Raw genomic sequence first — 16989 nt, forward strand, 5'->3', positions numbered from 1 at the left:
TCCAAATGCTTGGGATGGCTCTGAAATCCCTTCCTCTATTTTCATTTGAATTTAAAACTCATTTTGGTGGTTTAAAGAAAACGTCATCTCTTCTCTTCTACTATAAGAATTATGACTTAGATGTTTCTGTTGGCTCTAAGCAACTGACTTCTCCTCAGGACAGTGAACGACTGAAATCAGAGGGTTTTCAGAGGTTGGTTTTCTTCCCTTCTGAGTCACAGACACAAAAGGCGAAAAAAGAGAGAAGAGAAAATGCATTCCCCTGAACGTGTGCTGCTCTCTCTCTTTTTTTTTTTTTTAAACAACAGAAACTTTTTTTTTTTCAGCATAACAGTATTCATTGTTTTTGTACCACACCCAGTGCTCCATGCAGTCCGTGCCCTCTCTAATACCCACCACCTGGTTCCCCCAACCTCCCACCCCCCCACCTCTTCAAACCCTTCAGATTGTTTTTCAGAGTCCATAGTCTCCCATTGTTCACCTCCCCTTCCAATTTCCCCCAAATGCCTTCTCCTAAATCCCCATGTCCTCCATGCTATTTGTTATGCTCCACAAATAAGTGAAACCATATGATAATTGACTCTCTCTGCTTGACTTATTTCACTCAGCATAATCTCTTCCAGTCCCGTCCATGTTGCTACAAAAGTTGGGTATTCATCCTTTCTGATGGAGGCATAATACTCCATAGTGTATATGGACCACATCTTCCTTATCCATTTGTCTGTGGAAGGGCATCTCGTGTGCTGCTCTCTTAAAACTCAATCTTTTCCTCCCGCAACCTCATCTGTTCAACAGCCCAGAGCATTCCCTCATCCCCGTGGATAGTCAGTAGCTGAGCTGAGTTGGTTATCCTTTATGTTAGGGTCAGAGCATGTTTCCCAGTTAGAATGCCTGAAATAGCATCTCCAGGCAATTTCCTCCTCGTTCTCTGCCTCCGTGTCTTTACAAAGACTGTCCCTTCTGTCTCAGGCTCTTCAATATCAGCCCTGCAACACTGCCAGCAAGCCCCAGGCAGCCCTCAGTCCCTGTGCTATCCCACCACTTAGTTCTAAGTCCGGTGAAGCCTTGACATCCTAGCCCACTGCTTAGGTAAATTGGATCCTCTTATTATACATTCTAAAACCAAACCAAACCAAAACAAAACAAAACAACAAAAACAAAAACAAAAACCACAGCCTGGTGGTGGTATTAGGGAGGGCACGAATTGCATGGAGCACTGGGTCTGGTGCATAAACAATGAATTTGGGAACACTGAGAAAAAAAAAGATAAAAGAAAAAAGAAAATCTTAAAAAAAGAAAAAAAACCCCACATTTTTTCAAAGCACTTGCCACAGGTTGCAATTTCCTCTATTACATCACTGTACTGGGTGCAATGCTGGGCACATGGTAGGCACATGTGCGTTTGTTGAATGAATACAGTATTTGTAATGACCCAGTAGGAAAACTCATCCCTATAAATATTCCAAAGCCTCAGCTCCACGTAGGACGAACTGAAATGTCCCCTTAGAAGAGGTATTCACTGGAACACTGAATAGAACGGTCAGAGTCTTGGGAAAAATCAAGGATGCTTTTCAGATCCACCATGGTCAATCCTTCTGTTTAAAACCTAGTTGACATACTATGTATGGTGACAGCTTGCATACAACACCCAGGAAATATGAGCTGGTCTCTCTGTTCCACGACTGTGTTACCTGCCCTTCTGAACAACAACAAGCACACGGAAAGAGAAGGGCATCAACCTTCATAGCTCTCCTATGATGTACCCAGCACTTGGCCTTCACCATTTCCTTGAAGGGAAGGTCTGAAATTCTGCTTATTTACGTTCCCGAAGACACTTCTGTGAGTCTTGGACACACAGCAAGCTTTGTATTAATCGTTCATCAATGCTTGTCAAAGAAATTTCATTTATGAAAACAGAGACCCTATGACACGTGAGCAACCATGGACAAACAAAAACAATGGTATTGTATAAGGACGTATTTTATACTTCTGCCACTTAGAAAAGAGAACCATAGCAGGAATGAATTCTGAAAATTAAAAAAAAAATGTGTTTGCTTCATGCTCTAGGAGAAAGTGTTGAAGTAAAGGCAATTAAGGATGGGTGCTAATCATGGAGATAAATTCTTAGCTAACTGTGAAAAATGAAGACAGCCAAACTTTAGTAGGTGTGGATAAGGGGAGCTGATTATATGGCACCTCGGTCCAAAGACATCCCCGAAGGTGTCTGTTTGCCTCAACATAGGCAAGCCCTGAAGATTTTTCTGGCTTAGTCTTCAATCACTTTGAACACCTGGAAAATCTTTCATCTCTACCTCCACCATTTCTCCCCCAAATACCAGATTACTTCAAAACAAATCACTGGTATTAAAACACTTCATCCATGAATGTGTCAATCCTAAAAGATAAGGACTTTTTCTTTTAATATAACCACAATACCATTATTATACCTTAAAAAAAATTCCTTAGTGTCTTATTCAGTGAGATCTCTCAGTAGGTCATAGAAATGCTTTTATTGTTTTTTGTTTTGTTTATTCCCAGAGTTGTCTTGTTGGAATCAAATCCAAACAGGATCCCCATTATGCACTGGTTGATAAATCCCCTGTGTCTCTTGTAATCCATAGTTTCCTCCTCCTCTGTATTTTCTCTTTGTATTTATTTGACAGACAGAGATCACAGGTAGGCAGAGAGGCAGGCAGAGAGAGAGGAGGAAGCAGGCTCCCTGCTGAGCAGAGAGCCCCATGAGGGGCTTGATCCCAGACCCTGAGATCATGACCTGAGCTGAAGGCAGAGGCTTTAACCCACTGAGCCACCCAGGCACCCCTCCTCCTTTGTATTTTTATTTGCAATTTATTTTCGAAGAAAGTGGGCCATATGTCCTATAGAGTCTTCCTCACATCGCATCTCTTTACTGTGTCAATGGGGAATTGTTTAATATGCCTTTCTATCCCATGTGTGTGCTGTGCAGTTGTACTTACAGGCTTTATATGTTCAGGTTTGATGTTTTATCAAGAATATTTTGCCTAGATCCCATTTTCATTAGGGGTTCTGAAATGTTGATACTCTAATTCTATCATTCTTTCTGCATTTATCACCTAGAAATCTTTTATAAAGAACATTCTCTCATCAAAAGAATATGAATATGTGTGTCTATGTATATATTCATTACAGTTTGTACACAAAATGCAGGATAAATACCTTTTCTTTGTTTACCAATTTTCAGATTGAGTGGGTTCAGTTGCATCTTCTAACGGGGACCACAAGTTTGATTTTCTTTTCAAAATATCACTATGAACTCATGGATTTAAACATGTTTGATATGATTCAACTCATTGCAGTTATTATTCCTTATTGATGGTTCAATTCTCCCATTTTTGAGACAAGTGAAAGCCAATTAAAGTCAGCTCTAGAGTCCTTCTGATATGACCCAATGATTTTCAATAACTTCCTTCCTTTCAAGATTGAGGTGTCTGGTTTATGTTGTACATTTGCGGCCGCAGACCTGGAATCAGCCATTTCTCCAGAGTTTTATTGGTAGTTTTCATCTCTATTTCTAGAAGCTCTTTATACATGAGGTGATATAGGGAGCAGTATTTTTTCCCAGTTGGCCTTCTGTCTTTTTACTTTATATATGTGAACACTGCTTCTGGGTTTTGTGTCCTAAGTAGGAAAGTGTTCTACTCTCTATAAAGGAATTCATCCATATTTTCTTCTAGAATATATGTAATTTGACTTTTCAAATATAAGTTTCTAATTAATTTGGAATTTATGCCAGTGCACAGTTGAGGGCTAGATCAATGTTGTCCTTCTCCAATGGCTATCTAATTACCCCAATAGATAGAGAGATTTATTAAGAAGTCCATCTTGCTCTTCTCTTCTCTTCCTTTTCCTCCATTTCCAATACAATTACCCATTAAAGCCATTTAGTGGAGTGTCCCCATGTAAAAGAGAGTGGCATGGGCTGAGGCTGAGTAGGGTGAAGAGGCTCAAAGGTTAAAGGACTTACACAGGATATCAGAGTCCAGGTCGGGTATGAAGAGCGTGTGTGTGTGTGTGTGTGTGTGTGTGTGTGTTGGGTAATGATGACCCAGTGTTAGGAATCAGAACCCAACAATGGGACGTAGACATCTACATGTGTGGTAATCAAGGTGTGAAATGTCAGGGCCCAGGCAGAGTGAGGAGGGCGTATATACATGAGGTTGGCCAGACCTGGGGTCGAAGGCCAAGCAGGGAATGGAGGATGTCTGCACGAGAAAAACCCAGCAGAGGTTGTCAGCACCCAAGTAGCATGATGAAGTCATCTCTGGCGGGGAGGAGTGTGATAGCAGTGATGGGGAATGGATTATGTCCAGAGGGATTGATCAAACAGGTAAATATGTGAAGGATTTCAAGAGCTGATATCTCATTATTGGAGAAGGGAGTCTTTAATATAGAACGAAAGAAAACTAAAATCGTCAGCTTTCACTGAAAACTACAGAACAATGCAGAGAGAAATTAAGGAATGCCTAAACAATTGCAAAAATATACATTAGTGTATTGCAAATCTCATTATTGTTTAAATGTGAATCCTTCCCAAAGTGACTAGTAGATTCAATATCATCCCATTCAAAATTCCAGCATTTTGGTAAGAATTAACAAATTGATTTTAATATTTATAAGAAAACACAAAGGACCCATAAAAGCCAAAACAATCTGGAAAAGGACATTAGAAGAAGAAAAAAGTTAGGAATCTTTAACTAGGGGGTGCCTGACTGGCTTAGTTCATTAGGCATCTGCCTTTGGCTCAGATCATGATCCCAGGGTCCTGGGAAGGAGCCCCCCGCCAAGCCCCCGATTCAGTGGGGAGTCTACTTCTCCCTCTCCATCTGCCCCTCATCTCCCATTTGTGCATGCTCTCTCTCAAATACATAAGTAAAATCTTAAGAAAAAAGAAATCTTTAACTATATGATTTTTAATCTATAAAATTATAATAACTAATAAAGTATTTTTATTAGGGATAGAAATATATCTATGGTACAGGTTATCTTTAATTTCTCTTTGTAACAGTTTGCTGTTTTCAGTATAGAGATCTTACATGTTGTTTATAAGCATATTGGGTTTTTTATTCTATTGCAAATGGTATTGGTTTTTAAATTTGATTTTTCAATTGTTCGTTGCTAATACATAGAAATATAATTAATTTTAGGGCACCTGGGTGGTGCAATCAGTTGAGTATCCACTCTGGTTTTTCTTCAGGTCGTGGCCTCAGGGTCCTGGCATCAAGCCTGGCCACCGGCTCTGCACTCAGCAGAATCTGTTTGAAATTGGCTCTCTCCCTCTGCTCCTTCTGCTCCTCTTCACCCCCCACCCCTGCTCTCTCCCTCTCTCTTAAATAAATAAATAAATCTTTAAAAAAAAGAAATACAATTAATTTTGTACATTGATTTGTATCCTGTGTGCTTGTTCCAGTTCCAGCAGTCCTTACAGATTCATTTAGAATTTCCTACATATATAATCATATCATCTATTAATAAAAATAATTTTAATTATTTCTTTCCTATGTATACCTTTTGTTTCATTGTCATGCCTTATTTCACTAGCTAGGATACAATATTAAATAGAAGTGAGAGTGGGCAACTTTGACTTATTTCTGGACTTAGGGAAAAAGCCTTCAGTCTCTCCTGACTAAGTATGTTAGGGGTAGGTTTTTTTTTTGTTGATACTCTTCATCAGTTTAAAAATCTTCTTTCTATTTCTAGTTTGTTGAGAGGTGTTGTCATGAATGAATATTTAATACTTTTTCTGTATGTATTAGGATGATCATATCATTTCTCTTCATTCTATTAAGATGATGAATTACTTTGATTGCAAATGCTGAACTTTGCATTCTTGGGATAAAGCTCACTTCGTCATAATGTGTTACTCTTTTTATATAGTTCTTGATTTGATTTCCTGATATTTTGTTAGGAATTTTCCTACTTATGTACCTGATAGATATTGGTGTATAATTTTCTTTTCTTTTAATCTGCTGGTTTTTTGTCAGGGTTACATTGGCTTCATAAAACAGGTTTTGGTATGTTCTTTCATCCTATGTTTTCCAAAACCACCTGGGTAATATTAGTTTCATTTCTTTTTAAAATGTTTACCACTAACGTCATTAGGGCCTGGAGATTTCTCTGAAAAAAACTTTTAATTATAGATTCAGTTTCTAAGAGAGATGGAACTACTCACCTCTTCTATTTAACTTTATGTTATTTTAGATAAATCATGAGTTTTTTTTCCAAGAAATTTTCCCACTTCATCTAAGTGGTCAAATTTATTAGCATAAAGTTGTTCATTATTTTCTATTATCACCTTGTCAGTACCTTTAGGTCTTATAATGATGTTCTTTTGTCCTTCTAAACGTTAGGAATGTGTGCATTCTCTCCTTATTGTCTTTATCAATCTTTTTTTTTAAGATCTTATTATATATTTGAGAGAGTAAGAGAGAGCACAAGTTGGGGGGGAGAGAAGAAGGGGGAAAAGCAGACTCCCCAATAAGCAGGGACCCCAATGTGGGGCTCGAACCCAGAACCTTGGGATCAGGACCTGAGCCAAAGGCAGATGGTTAACCAACTAAGCCACCCGGGTGCCCCTATTGCCTTTTTCAGTTTTGACAAAGGTTTGTCAATATTTGTATCCTTTCAAAAACTAAGTTTTGGGCTTATGATATTATTCAGTAATAATTTGTGCTTTTATCTTCATTTTGGTCATTGTGTATCTGTATCTCCAAATATATTAGACACATTTCAATACTCAAATGTGTTTGAGTGACCTGTTCATGCACAGAGGCTAATCACTTAGGAAATGAACTTCTGTTTGTCAAAAGTTACAGATTGATTTTCAATAGAAGCTGTTTAATTAACTGCTGGATACTATTCAATTAAGGGAAAAAAGCAAAACAAACCCTTTAATAAACAAGAAATACATATAGAAACATTAATATTATTTGATATTACTTAAATTTTACCGTTAAAACTAAATGTGAGAAATTATTCAAGTTCAAGCACTGTAAAAAAACATTTTATCTTCATGGTATATTAAATAATCAGTTGCTCATGGGTAAAATGTTTCAAAACCTATTGAGTATTAATGGAAAAAAAGAATCACAGACTTAAACTTTGAGACACTGAAGAAAGTGGTTCACAATTGTATATTTAAATGTATGCCACTGTTAATTAGTAAATTAGTTTTTTAGTTAATTTAATGGATTTTTTTTTCCTAAGAAGCTGACATAAAGTTGGTGATGTTTGTAATTGATTATATCTCTGAACTCAAGAAGTATGTATTTTGCAGAGGAATTGAAATTTTCATTAATATTGATGACCTTTTAGGAAAAGTAAGGAACCAAATTAAAGCAAGATGTGGAAAAAATTCTGAGCTGAACAATAACCATGGAAGAAAAAGATGAAGTTGTCAAAACATAAAAGCTGCTGGCCCCAAGGGAGCCACTTCTCAGGCATGCTTGTTCAGATCATAAAGAAAAGATTATATCTTTGTTATTTAAATTTCTTTTGATCTTATAAACAGATGTAAAGCTTCCTTATTAATATTAGAAAGCTAGCATAATCCTGATACCTAATTCTAGTAGAAATAACACAGAGGGAAAAAACCAAAACACATTGTATGCTCATTTATAAATGTTAATTCACAAATCCCAATCGAAAATTTAATTCTGAAATATAAATTTCAGAAACTCAATGGCTAATATTAGGATTTCTCGTAATTTCAGTAATTAATTGAACATATCTCAAATGTCTGATGGAAAAAGAAAAACGGGGAAAGCTGAATTACACAAAGTCAAAGAAATTTCCTGGCTGCAAGTCTCCTCACAACCTTAATTTGTTCAAATACAAGGAAAAATTGTCTTCACTCTTTTCAAACTTAATAATCACATTTTTTTTTAGATTTTAGTTTTTTTAAAGTAATCTACACCCAATGTGGGGTTTGAACTCACAACCTTGAGATCAAGAGTTGCTTGCTCCATCCACTGACTAAGCCAGCGAGATTCCCCCATAAAACTTTTTTTTAAAGAATTTATTTATTTATTTGGCAAAGAGAGAGAGAGAGATCACAAGCAGGCAGAAAGGCAGGCAGAGAGAGAGGGGAAGCAGGCCTGCTGAGCAGAGAGCCCGGTGCGAGGCTCGATTCCAGGACCCTGAGACCATGACCTGAGCCGAAGGCAGAAGCTTAACCCACTGAGCCACCCAGGCGCACCCCCCCATAAAACTTCTTTAATGCTAGAAATAATGCGCTTTACATCTCAGTTGGAGAAATGTTGAAAATGGCAATACGTGAAAGGGGGATAGCAAGGTGATCATTTTGATAGATGTTAATAAGGCAAATGACAAAAAAGAAAAAGAGGAGTAAACATATTTACATATTTTAAAATGCTTGGAGTACTGGTGCAAGGAAAGAAACAACAGAAGTAAATATGAAAAGGAAAAGAATATATAGTATGACTTTATAATGACTTGTTATCAGGAAAATAACTCAAAAAAGTCAATCAGTAAATGTTAAAATCATAAAAATGTTCAATAAGGTGATCAGTCAGCAGAAAATAAAAAGTATATTAATAAAAAATAAACTATTAGGAAATAGGTTGGAAAAAACTCCCATTTTCAATAACCACAAAATATGGAAAATAAATAAAAAGGAAAGGAATAAAATTATCATAGACTTAGATAAACAAATGATTCAACTCCAATAAATGACATAAATGAAGACTTGGATAGTTAGAGAGACAACATGACTCTGACAAAAAGAATATCAAGTTATCTAAAGAAATGCAATATAAGAAAAGCAAGTAGAGTTGAGACATCTGGCTATGTGTTTGGGGGGGAAAGAAACAATTAGTGCTCCACTTCACATACTACGTAAATATAAATACCATGTGGATTAAAAATGTGATTACCCGGATAAGTCATGTAATATTCACATAATCTGTATAGTAGGGAATGCCTTTCTAAGCCCAATGCCAGAAGCAGAACCCATAAAGGAAAATTATATCTTTGTTATTTAAATTTCTTTTGATCTTATAAACAGATGTAAAGCTTCCTTATTAATATTAGAAAGCTAGCATAGATTCAGTTGTAAAGCTTCCTTATTAATATTAGAAAGCTAGCATAGATTCAGTTGTCAAAATGTTGAAAAACTTTTGATCTTATAAACAGATGTAAAGCTTCCTTATTAATATTAGAAAGCTAGCATAGATTCAGATGTAAAGCTTCCTTATTAATATTAGAAAGCTAGCATAGATTCAGTTGTCAAAATGTTGAAAAACTTTTTTTTTAAAGATTATTTATTTGTTTTAGAGAGAAAAAAAGAAAGCACACAAGTGGAGGTGGGGGAGGGGCAGAGGGAAAGAATCTCAAGCAGACTCCCCTCTGAGGACAGAGCCCAACACTGGGTTTGATGTCAGGACCCTGAGATCATGACCTGAGCTAAAAGCAAGAGTTGGAAGCTTAACCAACTGAGCCACCCAGATGTCCCAGAAAACCTTTTTCCTACAGCTTCTATGCAACAAAATACTCATGAACATAATTTACCAACAAACAAAAATATTTTCAAAATATACTACAAAGCATAAATATCCTTAATAAAAGATCTGATAAGAAAAGAATTAATAATAGGACAAAGGTTTTTAATACACAATTTGGAGAGAAGGGAAAATTAACCAACTGATACATGAAAATAGGCTTTACTTCATTATTAAGCAGAGGAACACAACTGACAATGAGTTACCATGCTTTACCTATGAAACTGTCGATTAGAAAACCTGATTGCTACTCATTGGTCGAGGTGATGTAGGGCAGGAGAAAGACTGGAACTTTGTTTGTGGGCAAGTTAACAACATATATACCAACATCTTTAAATACCTTAAATATCACTGTGAATGTTTTATGCCATGGGAATTTTTAGAGGTCTAAAATCTAAGCCTTTTAGTGAAAGGTTTTGCTATGAAAGTTTACTGCAATATTGTCATTTGAGTGAAAATTTGGAGAAGCACAAATGTTCATAATAGGAAATTGTTTAAATAAATAAATTGTACAAAAATAATTTATTATCATTAATTATGCTGCAAATGCAATCTTGTGATATGGAAATACTCACCTGATATATTAAAAAGAACATACAGATTAAGAAACATTAAACAGGGACACCTAGGTGGCTCAGTTGGTTAAGCGGTGGCCTTCATCTCAGGTCATGATCCTGGAGTCCTGGGATTGAGTCCCACATCGGGCTGGGCTCCCTGTCAGCAGGGAGCCCGCTTCTCTCTCTGCCCACCCCTCCCCCTGCTTGTGCTCTTTCGCCTTCTTGCTCTGACAAATAAGTAAAATCTAAAAAAGAAAAAAGAAAGAAAGAAATGTTAAACAGGGACTGACAAACAGGGACTAAGAACAGGATAGAATCACAGAGAAGACGACTCACATGGATATACACTAAGCTGTTAAATATAGCTATGTGAAGGGGTTCGGGGTGTGTTTTATTTGTGTTTTTAATTACCCATAATTTTTTTTTTACAACCAACATGCAATGTTTGTAACAACAACAATAAGAAATAAAGTGTATAATCTCAATTGTGAATAATACTACACCAAAATATTAACAATAGTTAGGACAAAAGGACTGAGGAGGCTTTTCCTTTATATTTTCATTTATAAGCTTTTCTGTATTTCCCCTTAACGGACAGGTATAACTTCTGCAATCTGAAAAAAACAGCATTTTCTATTGCTTGGTCGGGAGCCTCATGCATACCTACCTCATTTCACTGATCGCATATCATTTTCTGTTTTCATGTCTTTCTCACTCCCCAGGTTCTAAGCTCCTATGAGGAAGTACTTTAAAGAGTGATCAACTATTGCTGTAAAAGAGGTCGTGAAATAAGAGAATGAAGGGAACCAGCCTCCATGTATCAGATGCTGCCATGAACATCTCATTTATTTTATCTCATTGAATCCTAACCAAGATTATATGAAGTAGGTATTATTTTGCCCCTTTCCAGAGAAGGAGATAAAGGCCCAAAGAATTTAGGAATTTGGATCACCCTGAGCAGCCCCCAGCACATAGTAAATGCTAATAACTAGAGAATAAAAGAACACACAGTCTATAGTAATTTCTTTAAAGGCAAAACTAAGTGAAGAATTGAGCTTATTATCTGGAGAATTAAAGCAAAAAGCACCTTGTTATGAGGATGAGATTGAGAGTAGAAATGGGAATAGGTTGTTTACTTTACTTTTTCCTTTTTGTCCTGAATTATTTTAGATGGCTATATGAGTGTCTGGATTCATTTGCATTAAAACCCCTTGAGAATTTTTATAGGTTGAACCAAAACAGAATAATGAAATGAACCCTCCTGGGTAGAAAGGCAGAAACAGACATGAAAGATGATTTCTCTGAATTATTTGGTCTTTATAGGAAGAACCATGATGAGCTTCTAGAAAATGCATTATTGATGTGATGTAATAAGGTAAGCTTTCTTTTTTCTTTTCAAATAATGACTTATTTTATATTAACTGTGGTATGAAATATTGCCACTAAAGGTTGTTCTCAGCACAAGTGAATTGTATTTGATTTCATACCCTGCCTTTTCCAACTATTTCAATAGCTCTCATGTTTTGTCAACGAGGTTTTATTCATGTCATTATTCGATTTCTAGTTCAGCATGGATTCAATGGATTCAAGAGATTTTTCTTCCCCAAATCATACCCTCTCTTCCCTACATTGAGTTTCCTTTGATTTCTGAGTAGTTCCTGGTCAGTTCACGCTTACCTCTGTATTTCATTTCATTTCCTTCTATATAAAAATAACACTCTTTAATTGTGCTACAGTTGAAAAATAGATGTTTCAAAATAATTAAGTATTTTTATTTTAAAAGACAGCCTCTACCTGAAATACATTAAAATCCACAGCCCTGTTCTCCTATTTTATATACAAATCCCACATGCATTCAACATTGTTATTGGGGCACCAGGACAAACAAACTCAAAATCCAATCGATAATGGGAGAGTGGTTAATTAGGGCTTGATATAAAATTTACAAATCTAAATTATGCAAATATTAATGTTCTTCCCTTTCGTTCCTTCTCATTACCATTCAATAATGATTTATTTGTTGAATATTTAGCATTCAGTTGGCACAAACATAAATACATATTGAGTGAATGTCCATTTTCTTCCTTTCTACAGCACAGAGTCTCATATGCCAGGCATTGTGCTAGACACAGTCTCTGTTCTCTTGGAGATTAAAGCCTAGAAGGACGGCAGATGAAGTCACACTAATGAATGTACAATTACAAATCAAGATGAGTGCCCTAAAGAAAAGGATATGGTCGGAGGAATTTCTCCGGGCATATTTGCCAGACTTTTCGACTGTGGTCTCTGGCAAGTCTGTAGCCTACCTGGGCTGCCTGTGATCACACTGAAACATTTTCCCTGCTAAACACTTGAGATGAAAAACTCGCTAGACTTGACCTGGCCTGAATTTCAAAATTCAGTTGGAAAATCTTCTGCTTCTACTGTTAACACTGCAACACATTATATTTTCAGGTCTAAAATAAGGAGTTTCATCTTGGAGGTGACTGCCTGCCTGCCAAGGCTTCATTTAGAACATGTGGTCCCAAGTGTTTGAATATCCACAGCAAATGGGGGTGAGGAACAAGCACTAGAGAAAAATCTTCAAGTGTGTGGCGATAGCGAGGCAACATAGTGTACAGGGGCCTTGGCAGCAACGCACGGCGCTCCCTGGACAACTCTGTCCTGTTTCACCATTGCTCATAAAGAAGCTCCTTTTGCGTGTGTGCACATGCACACACACACACACACCTTCACATCAAATGAATACACTTAATTAGAAACATTAGGAAAAAAGTGATAAAGCAAGGTGCTTGAATCCCTTAGGAAAACTTAAACCCAAGGAATGAACTGAAGGAGTAAAATGAAAAATTGGCCTTTTGGCAAATATTCATGGTCAAGGTAGACATTGTACTTGGGAATGATTGACTGGGTTTAAGGTTTAGTGAGTTCATGTCAGGTACTTGATGACTTCACATGGGACAAGTATCATCTTACCAAATTGCAAAAAAAAAAAAAAAAAAAACAACTCAGAAAGTTAAGTCACTTATCCAAGGTCACTGCACTTCTAAGTGGCAGACTAAATTTAAACTTGCTTGTTCAGAGTTCTTTTCCCATCATCATTTTAGGAAAAGATGTTGAAATTAAAAACATGATGAAAAATCCAGAGTTCATCTTGTGATTGCTGGAAAGGCTTATAGAAAGGATCCTGGATGAGGAATGAAAGGTCTTATGTCCTCGTTGCCAATATAATAGTTCGCCACATAAAGGACAAGCCATCCTTCTTTAGAGAGAACCAGTTATTTCTAGGGCAAAAAACAAGGCCCTTGCAAAACTGAAGGCATGGCCCATGAAAGTAATAACTGATAACCTGGACTTCATTAAAATTAAAAACTTCTGCTCTGTGAAAGACATTGTCAAGAAAAAGAGAGAACAAGTCACAGACTGGGGAAAAGTATTGCAAAAGAAACGTCTAATAAAGGACTTCTATCCAAAATATACATAAAATTCTTAAAATGTAACAATAAGAAAACAACTCAGTTAAAAATGGGTCAAAGAGTTTAACAGACACCTCACCAGAGAAAACACAAAGATAACAAGTAAGGGTATGAAAAGATGTTCTACATCATGTATCATCAGGGAAATGTAAACTAAAATAACAATGAGTTACTTATTTTACACCTATCAGAATGGCCAAAATCCAGAACACAGCCAAAACCAAATGATAGTGAGTGTAGAGCAACAGAGACTCTCATTCCTTGCTGATGGGAATGCAAAATGGTATGGCCATTTTGGAAGACAGTTTGGTGGTTATTTATAAAACTACATATACTCTTACTATACAATCCAGCAATTGCACTCCTTGGTATTTACCCAAAGGAGCTGAACACTTGTGTCCACACAAAAACCTACACACAGATGTTTATAGCAGCTTTACTCATAACTGCCAAAACTTGGAATCAACCAAGATTTACTTTGCTAGATGAACAGATACATAAACTGGTACATCCAGACAAAGGAGTATTATTCAGCACTAAAAAGAAAGGAGCTATTAAGCCATGAAAAGACATAGAGAAATCTTAAATGCATATTATCAAGTGAAAGAAACCAATCTGAAGGCTTCATACTATATGGTTCCAACTGTATGACATTCTGGAAAAGGCAAAACTATGGAGACAGTAAAAAGATCAGTGTTTGCTGGGGGTTTGGGGGGAGGGAGAGATTAATAGGGAGAGCACAGAGGATTTTTAGGGCAGTGTTACTATTCTGAATGATGCTACAGTGTTGGATATATGTCACTACACATTTGCCCAAACTTGTAGAATATACAACACCAAGTGGGAACCCTAAATTATCTCTGGACTTTGGGTGATTAAGATGTAACATTGTAGGTTCATTGATTGTAACAAATGAATCACTACAGTGGGAGATGTTGACCATAGGGAAGGTGGGGCATCTGTCCCTCCTTCTCCATTTTTCTGTGAACCTAAAACTACTTTGAAAGAAACAATAAGGTCTTTTTAAAATAAAATAAAAAACAAGGCCTGTATAATATTTTACCTCATCCAGTTCTCCAGTTGATAATCTCTGGTCCAGAATCCAGTTGGATGAGTGATGATTTTTTTCTCAAAGATATCCTTATGATTTACTCCTTCACTCTCTCATCTCTTTCCTAGTTGTTTTTTTTTTTTAATTTTTGTTGTGTCATGTTAGTTACCATACAGTACATCATTAGTTTTTTTATTTTTAAAGATTTTATTTATTCATTTGACAGAGATCACAAGTAGGCAGAAAGGCAGGCAGAGAGAGAGAGAGGAGGAAGCAGGCTCCCCGCTGAGCCGAGAGCCCTATGAGGGACTCGATCCCAGGACCTTGGGATCACAACCTGAGCCGAAGGCAGAGGCTTTAACCCACTGAGCCACCCAGGTGCCCCAGTACATCATTAGTTTTTTATATAGTTTTCCAAGATTCATTGTTTACATATAACACCCAGTGCTCCATGCAATCCGTGCCCTCCTTAATACCCATCGCCAGGCTCACCCATCCCTCCACCCCCACCCCTCTAAAGCCCTCAGTTTGTTTCTCAGAATCCACAGTCTTTTCTAGGTTTTATCCTGATTTCTGTAATAATGTGAATTACATGTTTGACAAATGTTTATTATCTTGATTCTTCTATTCCTAAGTGCATAGTGTGATCAATAGTGTGATAGCAACTTAGCATTTACGGAAAGGGAACTTTTAGGAACTTGTAGGAAAGAAACGTGTACATACTTGCTAGTTTCCAAGCAGTTTATATAATATAGAGAGCATTTAATCCTTATTACAGCAACCTAAGTCAATATTGTTATGACCATTTTACATAAAGATAAACAAAGACTCAAAATCAAGGTCATACAGCTCATGTTCCCATATACTATTTGGCATGCAGTAATTGCACTGTAACATCTAAATCTGCCACGATAAGGAGAGAGTGATATTTAATGATGGTAACAGTGCCATAATATACACAATTCGGGGCTCAATTTTAGGTTGGAAGTTAATCTTCCCACTCCTGTCACCAGAGCATGCAGACCAGTAATCCTGCAAGAGGACACAGCTGGCAGTGCCACCACACACAGCAGCAGCAGCAGGGGTCGGGGTGAGGTGGGGGAGTGCTGAGTGGGGGTGGGGGCTGCAGCATCGCCAGCCAGTCCTCAGCTAGAAAACAATAGCTAGATGAGGACAACAACGACAACAACAACAACGGGCAATAGCTAAGGACTGCAGAAGGGGTTATTCCTCCATAATGAAGCACGGAAGGAAATGGATCAGATTCCCCCAGAACCAGACCATTAGGCTTGTTGGTTAAGAGTTATTACCAGTTACGCAGTGAGTGGGGTCTGGACATTGGTATTAAAACCTCTTGCGTATCCTTTAGAACATATCAAATATAACCATAGTTATTCCATCAACGTGTACATGATTCTCATCAAAGAGTAAGAGCTAACTATCTCTACAAATTTGATTATCATCTCATAAGGGCCTAAATTAAAGCACCTCATGCAGGTGTTTTGTTTTGTTTTGTTTTACCCCTCAGGGGTGCTGAAATAGCACCAGATGCCACTAGATGGCCGCTGAGAACAGAACCTTAGTTTATTCACCATGATGACTGGGTACAAATGGCTGTTAAGCATTGAGGCAAGGTGGAATTGTTCTGCCTAATCAGGGAGGAAATTATTTTAATGAGATGAGAAGAGGAGGGAAGAAGAGAGCCAGTGGATGCTGTCAGAGGAGAAGAAGAGGCTGGCGTCCAGAGACCATACCGCCAGAAGGTAACTTTAAAGAACAGAATTGGCCAGTACTGAGCATCTGGGTGGGTGCGGGGTGCAGACAGAAGCAAGAGGTTGGGGGAGATGGCACATCTGGCCCAGGTGAACCTTGCCTGTGGAGGCCATCTCTGTCATCACTCAGAGTCGAGATTCTGATGTCTCACAGGAGGAAAAGGGGCAAGACACAGAAGAAAAACAGAAAGAAAGAAGGAAAGAAAATGTTGGGAGCACAGCCCCAGCCGCAGAGTTGTTTAATTTCTTTCTGGATGGGTAGAATTCGGCATTTGAACCCAAGTCCCTCTGATCTCCAAGCCCTGCATGGTCTACTAAAGTGCAAGCATACACTCTAATCCGTAGTTCTAAAAGTCAGCCCACCATGTAAACTCAGTCCCTGGTGGTGATGGCAAGAAGCAGAGCAAACTGTAATGGTTCCCATGACAGGGAAAACACCAGAAGTGTCAGAAACTCTTTCCCAGCATCCCCCCAAATTGCTCCAGACTACTGCTTAATCTTGCTTTCCACTTCCAGGAATAGCTGTAGTCTGCAGCATTTCATGCTGTCGCTTGTCTCCCTCTGGGCTTCCCTTTTGCT

General features: G+C 37.6%; 1 long non-coding RNA gene across 1 annotated transcript in view; it reads left to right on the top strand.

The window, feature by feature from the left end:
• LOC116875745 overlaps window positions 1-16396 on the top strand; it is a 104489-nt gene extending 88093 nt beyond the window's left edge. Inside the window, exons 2-4 of the long non-coding RNA XR_004384272.1 lie at window positions 10834-10995; window positions 11435-11486; window positions 16167-16396. This is a non-coding gene — a long non-coding RNA (uncharacterized LOC116875745). The remainder of the gene's footprint in view (window positions 1-10833; window positions 10996-11434; window positions 11487-16166) is intronic.
• The last annotated feature ends 593 nt before the right edge of the window (window positions 16397-16989 follow it).

Source organism: Lontra canadensis, unplaced genomic scaffold (assembly GCF_010015895.1).
Source record: "Lontra canadensis isolate GAN:19392208 unplaced genomic scaffold, GSC_riverotter_1.0 scaffold2, whole genome shotgun sequence".
In the NCBI taxonomy this organism is placed as follows: domain Eukaryota; kingdom Metazoa; phylum Chordata; class Mammalia; order Carnivora; family Mustelidae; genus Lontra; species Lontra canadensis.